This window comes from Balaenoptera ricei, chromosome 5 (assembly GCF_028023285.1).
Source record: "Balaenoptera ricei isolate mBalRic1 chromosome 5, mBalRic1.hap2, whole genome shotgun sequence".
NCBI classification, from domain to species: Eukaryota; Metazoa; Chordata; class Mammalia; order Artiodactyla; family Balaenopteridae; genus Balaenoptera; species Balaenoptera ricei.
In genome coordinates, this window is record NC_082643.1 from 1833137 (window position 1) to 1839136 (window position 6000).

Here is a 6000-nt window from a genome sequence, read left to right on the forward strand (position 1 = left end):
TCTGGATATATATCAGGAAAAGATGAAAACTCTAATTTGAAAAAATACATGCACCCCAATGTTCATAGCAGCACTATTCACAATAGTCAAGACATGGAAGCAACCTAAGTGCCCACTGACAGATGAATGGATAAAGAAAATGTGGTATATACACAATGGAATACTACGCAGCCATAAAGAAGAGTGAAATAATGCCATTTGCAGCAACAAGGATGGACCTAGAGATTATCATATTAAGTGAAGTAAGTCAGACAGAGAAAGACAAATATCATATGATATCACTTATATGTGGAATCTAAAATATGACGCAGAGATTCTGGGAGGGCTCACGCCGGGGAGAGCTTCCCGGAGCCTCTGCTGCCGGTGTCCTTGTCCCCACGGTGGGGCAGAGCCACCGCTCGCCTCTGCAGGAGACCCCCCAACACCAGCAGATCAGCAATGATCAGTCAAAGAAAATTTAAGAAATGACTGTTATCCGTGCTGCTCCTAAAAATACAAACTACCTAGAGGAAACAAAAACAAGAAAAACAACATCTACATAGCATTCAGATGACAGGAGATGTTTTAAAAACTGTGAAGGACAGAACTTTTCTATTCAGTTACCTGTAATCAGGTAGGAAAGGGGCTGCCCTGGTGGTGCAGTGGTTGAGAGTCTGCCTGCCAATGCAGGGGACATGGGTTCGAGCCCTGGTCTGGGAAGATCTCACATGCCGCAAAGCAACTAGGCCCGTGTGCCACAACTACTGAGCCTGTGCGTCTGGAGCCTGTGCTCCGCAACAAGAGAGGCCGCGATAGTGAGAGGCCCGCGCACCGCGATGAAGAGTGGCCCCCGCTCACCGCAGCTAGAGAAAGCCCTCACACAGAAACGAAGACCCAACACAGCCAAAAATAAATAAATACATTCAAAATAAATAAATAAATAAAATATGACGCAAATGAACTTATCTACGAAACAGAAACAGACTCACAGACATAGAGAACAGACTTGTTGTTGCCAAGGGGGAGAGCAGGGGCAGGGGGGAGGGATAAATTAAGATTTGGGGATTAAAAGATACACAGTATTATATATAAAATAGATAACCAACAGGACCTACTTTATCGTACAGGGAACTCTACTCAATATCTTGTAATTACCTATAATGGAAAAGAATCTGAAAAAGAATCTGAATCACTTTGCTGTATACCTGAAATACTGTAAACCAATTATAGTTCAATTTTTTTAAATATGATTGACTACTGTGCCTGGTTTGGCTAGGTTATCCCCAGAGTAAAACAAAGAAGTTTTTAGAAATGTAATAAAATGTTCCAAAAGATTTTAAAAACAATGTTGAGATAGAAAAATGAAAGACAAATTTCACTGATTTGGGAATAAAGCATAACTAACAGAAGGAACTATCAAAACTTGCATCTGCTTTGGTTCTTTTAAGCAAATGTTAAGCATTTTTCAAATCACAAAGGTGGGATAAACAGCATATGGAGGGATGTGTAGTCCAGGACAGACAATGGCATATTTGATGAGCACCTGGTTAGTCCAAGGGAATTAAAACCTAATCCCAGATGGAAAACACCTGGAGGCAGAAGGGGAAAACACTTTGTTGTTATTCTTTTCATCCTTTGATAGCTCCCTGAGAAAAGTGAATTCGGGACAGTCACCCCCTTTCCATGTCCCATTGCCAGCCCCCAGCTGTCCCTCGTTGCTCTGTTTCCAGAAAGAACCATGGACTCTCAGGGCTGGCAAAGGTCGTGCAGAGCGTTTTCATGAATTCTCCTCTTTTACAGATAATGCCACTGACATCCTGAGAGATCAGGAATTTGCTCAAGAACGCTAGCTGTTGTGAGTCAGTCACTGAGGAACCCACATGTCCCAACATTAAACAAAGTACACGTTTAACCGCATTTGGGTATTTATTTATGAAACCTGTTCTGATCATGAGAAAGCAAGCTACTCCATTCCCCATTCCTCAATTTTTATAACAACTTGAGATAATATAAGTGAGATTACTTCCCCATAAACTGAAGACTGGCAGATGTTGCCCATAGCTAATGTTGATCACAGGTAAACATTTAGATTAGTTTAGTAAACATGTAACAGAAAAACAAAATCAAATTTTGATGTGGTTAAGGGAAAGTTTTGCTTCAAGGAATCACTATCATCATTTTGTTTATACAAAATCAGCCAAACTTGACTTCAAAGTTATTAAGGATATTAACTACTGTATTAATTTTCTATTTTTGCTACACAAATTGCACAGATTAAGTAGCTTTAAACACCACGCGTTGATTTTCTCACCATCTGTAGGTCAGGGTCTGGGTTGGCTCAGTGGGATCCCCTGCTTTGGGTTCACCAGTCAGAACCAGAGCGTTTTCCAGCTGGGTTCCTATGGAGAGGCTCCAGAGAAGATTCCCTTCCCTGGATCCTTCAGGTTGTTGGCAAAATCCAATTCTTGTGGTTGTGGGACTGAGGTCCTAGTTTATTTCTGACTTTCAGTTCAAGGCCCGCCTCAGCTCCTGGAAGACACTTCTCCCCCATCCTCTCCCACAAGTGAGCCAACAACAATGTGTCAAATACATAGGCAGGACACTCTTTGACATAAATCGCGTCAAGATATTTTTTGATCCACCTCCTAGAGTAATGAAAATAAAAACAAAAATAAACAAATGGGATGTAATTAAACTTAAAAGCTTTTGCATAGCAATAGAAACCATAAACAAAACAAAAAGACAACCCTCAGAATGGGAGAAAATATTTGCAAATGAAGCAATCGACGAGAGATTAATCTCCAAAATATACAAACAGCTCATGCAGCTCAATATCAAAAAAACAAGAGCCCAATAAAAAATGGGCAGAAGCTCTAAATAGACATTTTTTCCAAAGAAGACATACAGATGGCCAGAAAGCATGTGAAAAGATGCTCAACGTCACTAATTACTAGAGAAATGCAAATCAAAACTACAATGAGCTATCACCTCAGACCAGTCAGAATGGCCATCATCAAAAAATCTACAAACAATAAATGCTGAAGAGGGTGTGGAGAAAAGGGAACCCTCTTACACTGTTGGTGGGAATGTAAGTTGGTGCAGCCACTATGGAGGTTCCTTAAAAAACTAAAAATAGAGCTACCATATAATCCAGTAACCCCACTCCTGGGCCTATATCCAGAGAAAACCATAATTCGAAAATATACAGGCACCCCAATGTTCATAGCAGTACTATTTACAAGAGCTAGGACATGGAAGCAACCTAAATGTCCATCAACAGAGGAATGGATAAAGAAGATGTGGTACATATATACAATGGAATATTACTCAGCCATAAAAAAGAACAAAATAATGCCATTTGCAGCAACATGGATGGACCTAGAGATTGTCATACTGAGTGAAGTCAAACACAGAAAGACAAATATCATATGATATTGCTCATATGTGGAATCTAAAGAAAAGGGTACAAATTAACATATTTATGAAACAGAAGTAGAGTCACAGATGTAGAAAACAAACTTATGGTTATCAGGGGATATGGGGGGAGAGGGATAAATTGGGAGATTGGAATTAACATACACACACTATTACATATAAAATAGATAACTAATAAGAACCTGTTGTATAGCACAGGGAACTCTACTCAATACTCTGTAATGGCCTATATGGGAAAAGAATCTAAAAAAAGAAAAGAGTTTATATATGTATATGTATAACTGATTTACTTTGCTATACACCTGAAACTAAAGCAACATTGTAAGCCAACTGTACTCCAATAAATTTTGTTTTAAAAAATGAGACTTCCCTGGTGGTCCAGTGGGTAAGACTCTGCACTCCCAATGTAGCAGGCCTGGGTTTGATCCCTGGTAAGAGAACTAGATCCCACATGCCACAACTAGGAGCTCACATGCCACAACTAAAGGATCCTGCCTGCCACAACTAAGACCCAGCACAGCCTAAATAAATAAATAAATAAATAAATAAATAATCCCTTTTATGCTTAGAACCCCTCTCTGCTGTATCTCTCCTCTGCCTTCTTCTGCCAGCTGAAGAGTGTCCTCTGCTTTTAAAGGCTTGTGTCATTAGATTGAGCCCATGCCAATAATCCAGGTTAATTTCCCTGCTTTAAGGTACACAACCTTAATTACATCTTCAAATTCCCTTTTGCTATGTAAGTTAACATATTCCCAGGTACCAGGAACTAGTGCACAGACATCTTTGGAGACCACTATTCTGCCAGCTATGATTACCTGATTACAGAAAGGAATGTAAGAGCCCTTCCAAAACTCTACTGTTGTGTAAGATCATACATACTGGAGTCTGAAGCCTGGCTCCCAGCCTCTCCAAAACCCAGCCCTATTCTCTGCCTCTTCAGTTCTTACTTGTGGACTTTTGCCAATTCTAGAGATTAGTTAGTCACAAGAAGACTGTGGAAACACACCGTGACTCTCCTAACACCTAAGTTTGGATAAAATAGCGAACCATCACATTGCTGTAAGGTGAAACTAAAATTCAGTAAGGATTGGCTACTGACACCTGGTCAGTGTGTGGAGAAGTCTAGTAAAGCATCACAGAGCTTGGACTGCTCCTGGGCAGGTGTGGTGAAGAGGAAGTAGGTGTTCAAGACACACCCCTCACATATGCACACAGCCCAAAACTGGGCACCAAAGTGGTAGGGAGAATAATCCAATTCAAGCTCATCTCAATAGGCTTGACCACTGAACAGAAACCAAATTAAATTCCTCAAGAATGAATATGTATACAGAATGCCACTCTAATAACACAAGATGAGGTAGATAGGACATGATAACAAAACTTGTGAAAATCTTCGGAGATTTCTAGTTAGGTCCACATTTTAACCTTAAAAATCCTTCAAAAATGGTCTCGCATAAAAATCTGTAACGGCTCCTCAGTAATATATTTCTCTTTAAATGAAACTGGAAGAGAACGAGAGAGAGAGACATGTTACATTACAGGTCCAGAGGGGGATAGGGTTAATGGACTCGGAGAATTCGCTTTCCTAAGAGGTTTATTACATGCCTAATAGTAATTGGAGAGAATTGAATGGAAGGTTGTCCCTCACACCGTCTCTAATTACCACTACTTGAGGCAAATTAGAATGAATCCAACTGTTTCTTACCTTGTCAAAGGCAGTACTGAAGACAAGAATAATTAATTTTCAAGTGGAATAGATTTCTACAGCTTTCATGTGGTTGAATGAAAATTATATCCAAAAATATGTGCTGCAATTTTTCTATCAAAAATGCCATTTTTCATGACATTTCAGAGGTCAACTATATACATATATAATTTTATATTATTTTTTTGCTTCTGTATACTACAAATATGAATGAAAAATCAATATGTAAACACACTCAAAAATCTATAGTTAAAAAGCTTCCTTTTAGGTAACATTTTCCATGGCAGGTACGACCTGCTTAAAAAAAAATACATGCTCACTATAGAAAAATCCATATTTATAAAAATGCATTAAATGGTGATTATTTCGATTATAAGACTTTTTTTCTTTTGCTTTACGAAGTGATGCTCAAGAAAATATTGCTACATAATCAGCTTCTCCGATGATTGTAAAGTATGATTTGGCTTACTTAAATTTATTCCATTTTAAGGCAAGAATCTACTTTTTAAGATGATGTATATCTCTTTGGGCTCACTGTTCAAGGACTGTATTTTCATATAATGGAAAATATGGGACTAATTGCATTTAGAAATGTGTATTCATATTTAACTCCAGAAGTACTTGAAAAATCATTCAAAATTTGGATTGTTTTCCTAGAAATGTGCCTCAGAATACTGATAAACTATGCCTTTACTTATATTTGGTCAAGTCTCTTCCTTATTTCTCCCTGATGGCTATGCAAAAGTTTTGCTGTTTTCCTTAAATCCCCAACCTCCCTGACCCTACCCTGTAGAGTTTTCCTCATTCCTATGCATTCTTCTTTCTCTTGAGTTTCTGAAGAAGTGTCCCTCTTCCCAAATATTCTTTAACTTCACTCATTC